Source organism: Onychostoma macrolepis, chromosome 18 (genome assembly GCF_012432095.1).
Source record: "Onychostoma macrolepis isolate SWU-2019 chromosome 18, ASM1243209v1, whole genome shotgun sequence".
NCBI lineage: Eukaryota > Metazoa > Chordata > Actinopteri > Cypriniformes > Cyprinidae > Onychostoma > Onychostoma macrolepis.
In genome coordinates, this window is record NC_081172.1 from 5,320,955 (window position 1) to 5,335,237 (window position 14,283).

The 14,283-nt window shown below is 34.8% G+C and overlaps 3 long non-coding RNA genes across 3 annotated transcripts; all 3 read left to right on the plus strand.

The window, feature by feature from the left end:
- Positions 1-446: 446 nt before the first annotated feature.
- On the plus strand, positions 447-1,760 carry LOC131524611 (uncharacterized). Its single transcript, XR_009267025.1, has 3 exons — positions 447-606; positions 1,205-1,282; positions 1,373-1,760. It is a non-coding gene; the product is annotated as an uncharacterized LOC131524611 (long non-coding RNA).
- An 883-nt stretch (positions 1,761-2,643) lies between these two features.
- On the plus strand, positions 2,644-3,642 carry LOC131524535 (uncharacterized). The gene is made up of 3 exons (XR_009266994.1): positions 2,644-2,751; positions 2,914-2,977; positions 3,197-3,642. It is a non-coding gene; the product is annotated as an uncharacterized LOC131524535 (long non-coding RNA).
- A 407-nt stretch (positions 3,643-4,049) lies between these two features.
- Positions 4,050-8,130, plus strand: LOC131524386 (uncharacterized). Its single transcript, XR_009266974.1, has 2 exons — positions 4,050-4,493; positions 5,916-8,130. It is a non-coding gene; the product is annotated as an uncharacterized LOC131524386 (long non-coding RNA).
- The last annotated feature ends 6,153 nt before the right edge of the window (positions 8,131-14,283 follow it).

Below are 14,283 nucleotides of genomic sequence, written 5' to 3' on the forward strand. Positions count from 1 at the left end.
ACCTTAGGGTTCTTAATACTTTTACATTTTATTAGAGTATTCTGTTAAGTATGCGCATGCGTTTTATGACGTGTTACGTCACGCACGACGCAAAACACCTACCGTCACCACGTAATGCAAATTACACACGCAATGCGCCTGCGTGTCATAGACATACCATACGTCACTTTGCGCATGCGCGGTAAACATATACCTGACGTAGATACCTGACGTCACCGCGCTACAGTCTGCAGCGAGGGGTGTCTCTTTTTTGTCAGTAATTTGACATGCAGTTTTCATACATTACACTTTGCCCTCCCTCTTTTATGAAGGTCCATCCACTTGAACGTTTCTGAGCATTTGACACAACCACAGCTGTGAACATCACTGATACCACAGGAACTGCTTTATGCGTGCATTTGTCTCTTAGACAAGTGACTACTCTATAGCTTTCACTTTACTGACAAACTGAAACGGATGAGGAGAGGGAGGAGTTTTTTGAGGATATGTTAGTAGAGTATTTAAGCGAGAGGAAGCAGAGCCCGGTCCTTTCTATCCTGCAGACTCTCTTGTCTGAGATGGAGCGGAGATGGTCTGCTTGTATGCTGTGATCTAGTGTGCAGTCTGGTGAGTGATCCTGCCTATTTATTTGCTTTTCAAAACTTACAGAAGTAATAATCGCATACTTTTAAAAATAAAGTAGCCTATGTTTTTCTGGGATCTCTTTGCTGGCATAATGAATAAAACCTCCACCCATTTGTCAAATAAAATCTACAATCCATTCTTGTCTGCTAACAAAAGAGGTTTAGACTTACAGTTTTACCGTAGTCTCATTTGATTAAATAGAAAAACATTTCCTACACTGTAAAAAAAAAAAAAAAGTTGAGGCAACTTAAAATTTTAAGGCAATCAGCTTCAGCAGATTTTTAAGTTTGCTCAATTTACTTTTGTGGGAGATTATTGAGTTGTCTCAAATTTTTGATGTATAAACTTAAAAAATGGAGAACTCAAAAATCTGCAGAAGATGGTTGCCTTAAAATTTTAAGTTGGTTCAACTTTTTTTTTTACAGTGTACTTGATAGATAAATTCTTGATCATTATGTGCACAGATTTATCTAGGGGATTATATTGCGATTTGTTTTCACAGAATTGTATAGGTAGTTTTGAGTCTGTTAATAATCGATTATATTAATGTTATTTTATTCTCAATTCCTGTCAATTTTAGCTGCCACTAGATGACTGCACACGAGTTAAGACGTCACGCTGCCTAAGGATCTCTTTTGATGCTTGCATTTATTATTTTGTAAGTGTCTTTCACATTGAATTATTATGGTAATGATCAGTCCTGTATCTCTGAACTTTAGATATAATAATGTGATCATTTCATGTTTAGATTTTGAGGAGGAGAGGAGGAGAACCCAACTGCCAAGGGATTCGGGCACTCGGGTCCGCTGCCCTGTTCTAGTGCATTCTCTGGCAACACTGGATCTCTGGCCAGGGTCCAGTGGACCTGAAGTGAACAGCGCCAGGTCTATGACCCGCTGACGAAGCACCAGAAAACTAGAAGCAACCAAACCACACAAAAATGAAAACTGAAGCCGACTACTACCCTTAACCCCCTTTTTCCCCCTTTGGTCGGCTTCTGGTTGTCTGTTGCTTGGTTGGCAGGCTGTGGGGATGGCCTGCTGCAAAAACAACCATTTTTTAAATTTTATTTTATGAAGGCTGAGCGCAACTCTTTCCAGAAAAATCAATAAAAATGGAAAAACCTGAAACTGAAACTAATGTCTATGTTTTATTTCATTCCAGTTATGGAACACTTTTTAAAAAATAACAAGGTATTAAGGAAAAAACAAACATTTCCCAAAATCTTCTTTTGTGTTTCACAGAAGAAATACATTCATGAAGGTTTGGAATGACATGGTAATTTTCATTTTTGGATGAACTGCATCATCCAAATTTATGAACATTATCCTTCTATCCACCTTGCTCAGTAAGGACTGATAAACAGAGACCAATAGCAGAATCAAACATATCTTGCTTGTTCTGTGTCCAAAGTAATCAAAACCTGGTACAACCAGAAACCCTGCTAAAATTACAAACACAAAACAATAAGGTCTCGTTTGTTAACATTAGTTATTACATTACCTAATAGTCAGCTAACAATAAGCAATACACTTCTACAGCATTTATTAATCTTTGTTGTGAATTCATGTTAGTTTTAGTGCTTTAATAGATAGGCTACAACTTTAAATTTTAAATTAGTAAATGTTAAAATTAAGATTAAATGGTGTAGAAGTCTTCATTATTAATTCATGCTAACAATGTAGATAATGTTAACAAACATAACTTTATTATTAATAGGCTACTGATAGTATGTGAATTTTCAGTCCTCTGTTGTAATTTTTGGAAATAGTGTTAAGGAGAGCATTTTTACCAGCCCCAATTTTCAGTATTCTCAAATAATGTTTAGAACATATAAATGGATGCAAAACAACATGTGTTGTCTCAACAAAGATAAAAGTGAGTTAGATTCATTTTAAAATGCTCAAAGAAAAATGCTGTGTCATTCACTAAGAAACAACAACAAAGCCTTCCTGTAGAGGGATGGCCGACAGAGGATAAGAAACTTACTGAGAAAATGAAACCTATGAAAACAAGGGCAACAGCTGTTCACAGATCAGTTGAGGGCGGGAACAGTGTACCAGTATAAATTATACACGGACCCACTGATCTGTCCTTTCCAGAGCCTTCTGCTGCCAGATCAACAAGGTATAGAGAAAATATCTCACGATTATTACTATCATGATTATTATTTTGAAAAACATATTCCCTAAACATGTTTTCTGTCATAGCAATTCAATGATTTTGTAATGCACATTTTGTTTTGGTGGTTTGTCACTGTGTAACCTGGAAACTGAATCATCTTTACAGGTTTTACGGCGTTTCCTCTGTGGGAGATGCTGTGGAAACTTGACTGGTCTTGTAGCACTAATGTGTGAGTACATCAGATGTTTTTCAGACTTTTTTTTGAGCTACTGTAAAAGACAGGGAACTAAAAATAAACTGCACAATGTTATATCCAATGCTGTCATTCAAATGCATTATTCAGTAATACTGTTTTATAATAAGTTATATGGTTATACAGTTGTTATATAATTGATATTTGACACCCTTTGCACTTCCTGTAGCTGAATGGTTTTGTTGTTTGTTCTAGCATCATGAAGGAGGCGGAGTTGAAATCCTTGCTGCCAGGGCGGGTCATCTGGCCCAGTGCCATTCAGAGGGGAAACCCTTTTGTTTGGTGCTGCTGTCCAGATGCGCAGAGGCCAGCGCAGTCTGCGAAGCCTAACACCGCTGTGACGCCTGACAATCAACGCGCAAAGCCTCAAAACTCTGACAAATGCTACAAAACCGACCACAAAAAAACCAATGCATGTGATGCTAAAAGTGAACCAAGAAATCTCTTTAACATGTTGCTGACTCCTAAATAAAACTACAAATGTAAAGTGAAGTGAAGAAGCGAAATTTTGGTGAAACCTTTGGTTTCTGCATTGCTTGGTTCGGTTGGTCCGGGGCCCAGCTGATAAAACAAAAAGCCCCGGAACAAAATGTAAAAACAAAAAAACTTCTAAATAAAAATAGTAAAATCTGCAACAGAAATTCATATTGTGTTGTGTTTATTTTTGTTTGTCTGCCAATGATTGATGATGAATTTACTAACCATAGCACTTCTTATACAGGCCACTGAAAGATTGTTTAGACACTGTAGAATATATAATATAAAGAATAGATAAGTAAGTATGGTAACACATTACAATAAGGTCCCATTAATTAAGAAAGAGCAATACATTTGTTACAGTATTTATTAATCTTTGTTAGCATTAGTCTTCATTTGCAACTCTTGATTTTAATAATGAAGTAAATGTTGAAACTGACATTAACTAGGATGAATAATTCAGCCATAAATTTTCTTGCCATGAAAATCTGGCATGGCGTTAAACACAAAAAAACAAAACAACTATATTGTTAAATGCTTTAGAAGTATTTATCACTGATAGTTCATGTTAACTTATGTAGTTTACAGATGTGAAAAAATGGAATTTTGTAATTGTTACCAGAAGTATAAAATATACAAAACAATCAAAAGCATTGCATAGATTTGACATAAGTATAATAACTAAACATGATCAAAACTTCCTCATATCTGTCATTCCCTTTTAACAAGGCTATCTTTTCTTATCTTACATTATAATATGGCTTAAAGTTTTGTACTGTATCTGATTTGTTACATGATAAATTATATAATTGAGAACATCTGAAATCCCTCACAAGTAAAGTTTAACTTTCACTTTTGTTTCTGCGGAAAGGTTTCCTCTAATGTGTCTGCAGCAGACTGGCTGCTGTGAGGAGGTGTGAGCAGTTTCTGAAGGAAGAGTATAAATAACGGATGAAGATCCACTTCACATAAACTGCACTACGCTGTTCTGAACCTTAAACAAATCATCAGCATGGTAAGGTTATCATTTTTAAAATGTATAAGTATATGGTCAAATGTTACTATTATTATTGCAAACTGGCAAGTATGCAAATTTTTAATGATTTGTGTGAGTCCATATCTATGTGAAAACACTTTTTGAAGTGATGTGCAATGATGTTTAACATGAAGTAGAAGTATTTTTGAATTATAATATCATCCTTAAATTTAACTTTTTCATTTCAGCAACTATTTTGAATCACACATTTAAGTATGATTTTAGGTTTGATATTACGCTGCAGTAAATATCATTTCATCTAAATCTTTCATGTTTGTATAAACTCAGCTTTAGACAGATTTATAGATAGATAGATTGAGGATAATAGACAGATAATGTTATTGCAAGTGTCACTGTCTGCAGATAAAATACTTTTAAAGATATATACACTAGTGTCTTGTAGGAATAACTCACACTATGATAAGGGCATCTGCTATCATCTTATAGCGGAGACACAGACAGTTTAATTATTCTGTATTTTAAGTTAACTCTTAGTTTGTGCATGGCACCTTAAGCTCAAAGTTCAGGCTATTGTTTTATATTCACCCCACCTCTGTAGAGAATGTGTTTATGTAAGAGGGTGTGCAAGTTTCCTCAGGGTAGAGGATGGGTGGATAACTCAAACTTACTTGCTATATATAAATTGATAATCTGCAAGTAAGATAATAAAATAATAACTTAAATCAATATCACCATTTATTTATTTATTAGTCAAGTAACTATTTATTAGATGCGAAAATGCACCCTAATTATGACAGCATAAATAAAAATAAGACATTTAAGGTTCATAAATATGCATTGCATTGTTTTCTTTACATGTCTTTCATTGCATTGTGCAACCTGCTCTTATTTCTATATTTATTTAATCCATTTTTAAAACTACAGACAGGATTGTTTTTCAAAAACATTCAAGTGTTGATCTGAATTACAAAGACTAAATGTTTGAAATTGAGATTTGGTCTGTCTTTTTTTGGTCTGTCCTTTTGTTACTTTGTTCAATTGATAAATAAAGTGTGTTGTATGAGGTGTATTTTCATAAATTATATATTTACTATTTTATATTTTAGAATTCTTTGCCTTTTTATATGGTTGCAATGAACAACTGAAATTAATGAATTATTATATTTGGTTGAACTAAGAAAAGCCAAGCCAAATTAGGATAAATGAACATTAACTTTGGTGCTGATCTTACTTTTATAAAGATATTCCAACTAAACTTGATAAATCCACTTTAAAAAAGTGTCTGGGTCAGTAAAATTTAATTGCGCCAACAAAACGTTATATTCTAAGTAAATGAAATGTAACTGAGTCAAAGCAAAACGATAACTCAATAAGTTCAAATATAGAGTCAACATTTTATTACAGTCTATTTGAGCAACAGCGTTTGTTGTCCATCAACAGATCTTATCCGAGGGGAGTGATGAAGGGGATGACGACGACGATGATGAAGAAGATGATGGAGGTGCTGGAGTAAGTGTCTGCTGCCAAGGGTAAACAACTGCTCCAGACCTTGATGCAGCCAGTGTTGAGAAAGACCCAATAGCACGCTGGATCAAACGAACTGTGTGCAATTGCTGATACAAGCCAGCAGCAGCCAAAGCAATCACACAGCTTCAGTTGTGACAAATGTCACAACCCAAGTATCTCCCACGCCATGAGTGTCCATGGCAAACTTGACACGTAGACCTTGACTCCTCCATGGAGAACGATGGATCTCGCAACTTTCCCGCTGTGCAGTGGCAGCACCATCGCTTTTCTTCAGAACGGCTCTGCTTTCCTGTCTGTTTGTGCAACCCTGAAGAAACCGTGGAGAGAAGAACGAAATGTTCATGGAGAGGTGATCCCTGATGAGAGCTGCTGGTCCAGAGGCTGGAAGATGTGAGGCAGTTTTTTCTGTGATCACAATCGTCCTCAATCACCATTGTGCCATCGAGCAACGCACATGACTCCAACGCAGGACTGACTGTTTCTGCAAAAGGTCTACAGTAGTCAACTATCCATTAAAATACAAACAGAGAATGGGCTGGATGGGCATTTTGTAGATGTACTAATGGATGCATGTTGCTCACATATTTTGGGAGGTCATGCCCTTTTGAAGCCCAAGTGTATTTGTTGTAAAGATATATTCAGACTATGGCTGCTTGGTCCAAATAGCTCTTCAGTAAAACTAGCAGAAGGTTTCTGGAGCAGCGGATCAGGGTTAGAGGTAAAAGCCCACTGTTTTTTTTATTTTTATTTATTTGTTTTTTTTGATGTTCTTTTACCTCATTTTGATGCCACGTCAACGGCGCTCAGCCATAGAGAGCGTGATCAGAGCGAGATGACATGTTCACCAGAATAGGGTTCACAGGCACAGGTTCTGCAGGTTGTGCTGACTTGGTTGAATCCACTGGTTCAGTTATCTTACTAACAATACACAATATGACACACTGCTGAATTTCACGCACAGGTGTTATCGCAGTGCTGTTGAACAAAAGTTACACAACATAGGTAACGAACCTGTAATGAGACATGATCTCATACAGAACAAGGTCCTTGTCAAAGGACTAAGATCTAGCCAGAAATGAAGCCCAATAGATGCGACACAACATCAAAGGACATCATATCCTATTGAGCTCTCGTAGTTTTCTTGGTTATGTGGCGAGGGGATTGTTAGCGAGTGATCTGTTTAGTTTTACAATGATGTTCTTAGAAATGTCATGAATGCAGATGGATTTCTGTGCTTCGTCTGCCTAAATGTATTGCTTTCTAATGAGCTACACGATAAACTCCCCAATTATATGTTGTGAAATAAACAAAACAAACAAAAAACTAAACAAAACAAAACAAAACAAACAAAAAAACCTTTGTGTATGTGTGTGTGTTTATGTGATGGAGCCAAACTCTACTTTAATATTTTAAAGGTAGGTTTTGGACATGCATTTTTAAAACTCTGGGATAAATTAGAGCATTCTGGGGAATTACGGTTCATAAAATATAAGATTATTTCGATGATATTTAGTATTATTTACATACTATTATATCATCTATCAATATACTGAATTAGCTTTTATTTTTATATTTTCAGTTTTCATTATAATTTTAGTTGAGGTTTTAGTGATGATTTCTATGGCTTTAATTTTATTTCAGTTTTAGTTAACAATAACAACACTGATTAATTCATAAACGTAATGAAAAATACTGTATATAAATTATATTGCAATTAATAAATTGTAGTAAATAATTCTATAAATTAAACAGAAGTTCTATGACTGACATTTTATTTCATTGATTGTATGAAATGTATTACCAGTTATATGAATTTCTTTGCATTTTATTTCATCTCAGTTCCTCATAAATTCAATTAAAAGGCTCTCTCAATTCAATTGTTAATGTCACAACCCTGACTTATTTAAGACCATTTAAGATTTTTTTTATAATTTCATTCAATTATTTAAAATGTGCCTGAGAAACAGTTGTTTATGCGTATATTGTATGTACAGACTGCTGGACTCAGAATATGTTATATAATGAATCATGAATGTCTATCCACTAATGTGTATGAGACATCAGAAAAAAGTATACTAGTTAATGTAGTGAACTTATGTTAACAAATAAAAACCTTATTGTAATGTTACCACAATTTCTGTTCTGTTTTTGTTCTGAACCTAGACAGAGATGCAAAGCAATTGGTCAAAATAAAATTTGTTATATCGGCAAAGAATAGGTCTGAGTGACTGAGATTCATTTTAGTGAATGTTTAAAGGGCTACCAGTGGGATGGGCCGACAGAAGATCAGGAGTTAACTAAGAATTCAAAACATCAGCAAACAAGGGCAACAGCTGTTCGCAGATCAGTTGAGGGTGGGAACAGTGTACCCGCTGATCTGTCTTTTCCAGAGCCTTCTGCTGACAGATCAACAAGGCAAGACAACTAGTTATAGAAATAAATTTACAAAAATGTATTTCTTTAAAGTTTTCATAAAGTGTTTTCAATCATCACAGTTAAAATATTTTGTAATGCAAATTTTATTTTGGTGGTTTGTCACTGTGAAACCTGAAAACTGAATCATCTTAACAGGTCTATGGTGTTTCCTCTGTGGGAGACACTGTGGAAACTTGACTGGTCTTGTAGCATTATTGTGTGAGTGTATCAGATGTTTTAGACTTTTTTTGAGCTACTGTAACTAAACTTTGTTCCATTCAGTGATTTTATTCAAATCCATTATTCAGTTAGGGTTATGCAGTTGTCATATAATTGATTTTTGACACCATTTGCACTTCCTGAAGGTGAATGGTTTTGTTGTTTGTTCTAGCATCACGAAGGAGGCAAAGTTTATGTAAATCCTTGCTGCCAATGTAAATTTGCCTCTGCGCATCTGGAGACCAGCGCATAACAAAGATGAAGACTAATGCAAATGAGATTTTCCTCTGTAGCACTCTCCTCTGTCATCTGGGCCAGTGCTACAGAGGAGAATCTCATTTGCATTAGTCTTCATCTTTGTTATGCGCTGGTCTCCAGATGCGCAGAGGCAAATGCCTTAATGCTACAAAGCACCTTACATGAAGCCTAGCACTTCCCGTAAAGCCTGACATCTCACATGAAGTCTACTACAAAGTCTACAAAATAGAACCAACCAGAAAAAAATGTGCCAATGCAGCTGATGCTGAAGAGAACCAAGAAACCTCTTTAACGCATTGTTGACTCATATTGCAACAAATGTAAAACATTTGAAGTGTACTTTTTGTAAAACCTTCAGTTTCTGCATTGCTTGGTTCGGTTGGTGCAGGGCCCATATGATAAAACAAAAAGCCCTAAAAAATTTTTTAAAATAAAAATAGCAAAATCTGCAACAAAAAATTATTGTGCTGTGTTATTTATTGATTGATTGATTGACTGATTGATTGATCGATTTTAACCAATTTCTGATTAATTTATCCATAGCACTTACTATAGTAGGCTACTGGATTTTTAAAAAATATATAGAGAAAAAAAAGTAGTGAAACAAAGTACACAGCTAAAAAAAGCTATATAATATATAAAGTATAATTATAAAGCATAATATTGCTATCAAAACAATCAAAAGCATTACATAGATTTGACATAATTCTCCTTATGCAGAAGGCCAATCGTGATCTAAACTTCCTCATATGCATCATGCCACTGTCTCTCCCTGTTAACAGGAACATCTTTGCTTACCTTTCATTCTAATATAGCTTATATTTTTGGGTTACACTTCAAGGTGTCCTTGTTACAGTGTATCAGATAAGTACTGAGCAATATTAATTAACAGCACACTTACTATACACTCTCAGAAATAAAGGAACAAAAGCTGTCACTGGGGCGGTACCTTTTCAAAAGGTACATGTTTGAACCTAAAAGGTCCATTTTGGTACCTTAAAGATACATATTAGTACTTAAAGTGTACATATTTGAACTTAATAGGTATAAAAGTGTACCTTTTGAAAAGGTACCGCCCCAGTGACAGCTTTTGTACCTTTATTTCTGAGAGTGTAGGTTAAGGTTAGGATTAGGGTTTGGTTTAGGGCTAGTTGTATCTATTTAAGTACATATAAAATGTGTAACAAGGACAATGCAAAATAAAATGCTATTTTTCTGGCTGAATTGTTATATGATAAATTACACGATTTAGACATTCTGAAATCACAAGCAAAGTTTTACTTTCACTCTCGTTTCTGTATAAACATCTAATTTAATGTGCCTGCTCTGGATTGGCTGCTTCAGGTCACCATATGCATTTTTTTTTTCTGGGAAGAATATAAATGAAGTAGAAATGCAGAGTATATGAAGATCCACTTCTCCTTGAGTGTTTTCAACACTGAGCTTTCAACAATCATCAGCATGGTAAGCTTTCTTAAATGATTTCCTTCAAGAAAATTAGAACTATACAATACATTGTTTTTATTATTGCAAACCAGTGGATTCATTGGTAAGTATGCACATTTTCAATGATATGTGTTAGTGCATATTTATTTATATATAAATAAATACATAAATAAATGCTCTTTGAAATGATGTGTAATGGCATTTGATGTGAGTCTACTCTTGGTCTACTACTAAGTCTACAATGTGAAGAACCAACCTGAATTTTTTTTTTTTTTTTTACCAATGCATGTAATGCTTAAAGAGAAGGCGTATTTGTAGTAAAGACATGACAGGAAGATGCACTCTTAAAAATAAAGGATCTTAACTGACATGTTCTCTATATGGTTCCATAAAGAACCATGAACATTCATGAACATTCTTCACAATTGATCTTCGCAATTATTACTATTTACTATGAATGGCCAAAAATTCAAAAATTGTAAATAAAAGAAAAAATGTAAAAACAAAATAATACATTAGAAATATGAAAATATGCAAAATAGTATGTCATCCTCACCCTTCTTTTGATATGGCATGGTGGGCCAAATCAAAGGTCATCACAAGCCAACTTGGGCTTGTTAGCCTTAGTTTGGGCCTCTCTGTTGCTGCAAAATCCCTTTTTGGAACCTTTATTTTTAAGAGTGTTGGGTTCTCAGGCAAAGCTACTTTAGTAACTTGTGCTAATTTAATCCACTGGTTCATATCCTAACACTACAGTATGACTCTCTGCTGTAAATTTTGTTATAACTAGTGTTATAAACAAAAGTTACTTATATCTCAGAACACGGTCGAAAAATCAAAGGCTCTTTGATTCCCTTTGAATCAAAGGACCTGATCTGCGATTGACCCTTATAGCCTACTATTATAGTATATAACAACTTGGTTATGTAGCATATGGGATTAGATACACTCTAAACAATGCTGGGTCAAATACAACCCAGCGCTGGGTAAAATATGGACGAACCCAGCAATTGGGCTATTTAGACCCAGCGGTCGGCTTACTGCTCAGAAGGTTGGGTTAAACATTTAACCCAACTGTTGGTTGAAAACAACCCAGCATGTTTTCTGTCCAGTATTTACCCAGCACTGGGTTGTACTTAACCCAGCATTTTTTAGAGTGTACAAGTGATCTGTTCAGACATAACAATGTTATATAAATTATAAATTAACATTTTTGTGGATGTTTTATGAATGTTTCTCTGTCTAATGAGCTACAAGTAGAATTCCCAATAATAAACAATATAAATATATTTATGTGTGTGTGTGTGTGTGTGTGTGTGTGTGAGAGAGAGTATATTTTGCTGATAGATCCAATCTCTAGTATAATAAGTCTGTGCCATGTTGGCTCTGTGTAAATGAAAACATTCTAGGAATGTTTCATTATAATTTGTGAAGTCAGCTAAAATGGGCCACGTTTTGGTAAATGACTTATAATACCATCAAATAAGCTATGCATGAGATCTAATGATATTTTTATAAATTAGCATGGGTCTCCTAAATATATAAATATTTTTTAAATGTGAAAAAGTATAATTGTTTTAAAATTATAAGAGTTTGAGTATCAGCAGGTACCTTCTTGAGCCACGGCACAACATTCAGGTAAAATGGGCCAGCTGTTCAGTTACAATGGGCCAGGTAATTTCAGCTGAAATAATTTTAATTTTAACTGTAAATTGACACTATTGTCTTTAGTGTGCCATAGCAACAACACCATAAATGTATTTCATTAAATAGAAAGTTGAGGGAATATTTCATTAAACAATGCAATTAAAAATAAACTGATCATGTTATATAGGTGTGTGTTTCTGTGCATTGGTGTCTTTTGTGTGCATGTATGTGTATGCTTGTCAAATATTTGTCAAACGTTTTGCATATTTTATATATATTTTAAAAGACTGTAAGGATTTTGTACATATCTAGGCCTATAAACCTATTTTCACCCTCAATTTCTGTGTGAAAGTGTGTGTATCCCAGACAGCAACATAGTTTTGGCCCAGATCTAGCCCACATCTGGCTCGTGTGAAATCCATGCGGCCAGATGTGGGCCGGATCTGGGCCGACACTGCTTGCTGTCTGGGATGCAATCAATTTTACTGACATCTTCCTTTCTTTCCCTTTCTCTTCTCTCTTCTTGTCTATCTGTTTCCTTTCTTTGCTTGTCCTCCTGCCATACTGTCTGCAATGCAATAAAAAAAAAAAAAGACTGTTAAGATTTTGTATGGATACATATCTAGGCCTATAAACCTATTTTCACCCTCAATTTCTGTGTAAAAGTGTGTATGTGTATGCAGCCCATTTTAGCTGAAAATCGTGGCCCATTTTAGCTTAACCAGCCATTTCTACCTAAAATGACCTTTTTTACAAAAGTCGAAGTTTCTTTTTTAAATGAAACGTTTTTTATTTGAAAGAGCATGTCAAAACATTGTTCATAAACCTTTGCTTTGTTGGTAAGCATAATTGCTTTAGTACCCTTATTAGTGATTAATGAAATTTACTGTCAATTTCTCTAACAAGCTTCATGTAACACTGCCCTGCCTGCCTGTTGAAGCAACAATGCAAGATCAGTTATTGTGATTGTGTGTAAACATTTAACCCAACTGTTGGTTGAAAACAACCCAGCATGTTTTCTGTCCAGTATTTACCCAGCACTGGGTTGTACTTAACCCAGCATTTTTAGAGTGTACAAGTGATCTGTTCAGACATAACAATGTTATATAAATTATAAATTAACATTTTTGTGGATGTTTTATGAATGTTTCTCTGTCTAATGAGCTACAAGTAGAATTCCCAATAATAAACAATATAAATATATTTATGTGTGTGTGTGTGTGTGTGTGTGTGTGTGTGTGTGAGAGAGAGAGTATATTTTGCTGATAGATCCAATCTCTAGTATAATAAGTCTGTGCCATGTTGGCTCTGTGTAAATGAAAACATTCTAGGAATGTTTCATTATAATTTGTGAAGTCAGCTAAAATGGGCCACGTTTTGGTAAATGACTTATATAATACCATCAAATAAGCTATGCATGAGATCTAATGATATTTTTATAAATTAGCATGGGTCTCCTAAATATATAAATATTTTTTAAATGTGAAAAAGTATAATTGTTTTAAAATTATAAGAGTTTGAGTATCAGCAGGTACCTTCTTGAGCCACGGCACAACATTCAGGTAAAATGGGCCAGCTGTTCAGTTACAATGGGCCAGGTAATTTCAGCTGAAATAATTTTAATTTTAACTGTAAATTGACACTATTGTCTTTAGTGTGCCATAGCAACAACACCATAAATGTATTTCATTAAATAGAAAGTTGAGGGAATATTTCATTAAACAATGCAATTAAAAATAAACTGATCATGTTATATAGGTGTGTGTTTCTGTGCATTGGTGTCTTTTGTGTGCATGTATGTGTATGCTTGTCAAATATTTGTCAAACGTTTTGCATATTTTATATATATTTTAAAAGACTGTAAGGATTTTGTACATATCTAGGCCTATAAACCTATTTTCACCCTCAATTTCTGTGTGAAAGTGTGTGTATCCCAGACAGCAACATAGTTTTGGCCCAGATCTAGCCCACATCTGGCTCGTGTGAAATCCATGCGGGCCAGATGTGGGCCGGATCTGGGCCGACACTGCTTGCTGTCTGGGATGCAATCAATTTTACTGACATCTTCCTTTCTTTCCCTTTCTCTTCTCTCTTCTTGTCTATCTGTTTCCTTTCTTTGCTTGTCCTCCTGCCATACTGTCTGCAATGCAATAAAAAAAAAAAAAGACTGTTAAGATTTTGTATGGATACATATCTAGGCCTATAAACCTATTTTCACCCTCAATTTCTGTGTAAAAGTGTGTATGTGTATGCAGCCCATTTTAGCTGAAAATCGTGGCCCATTTTAGCTTAACCA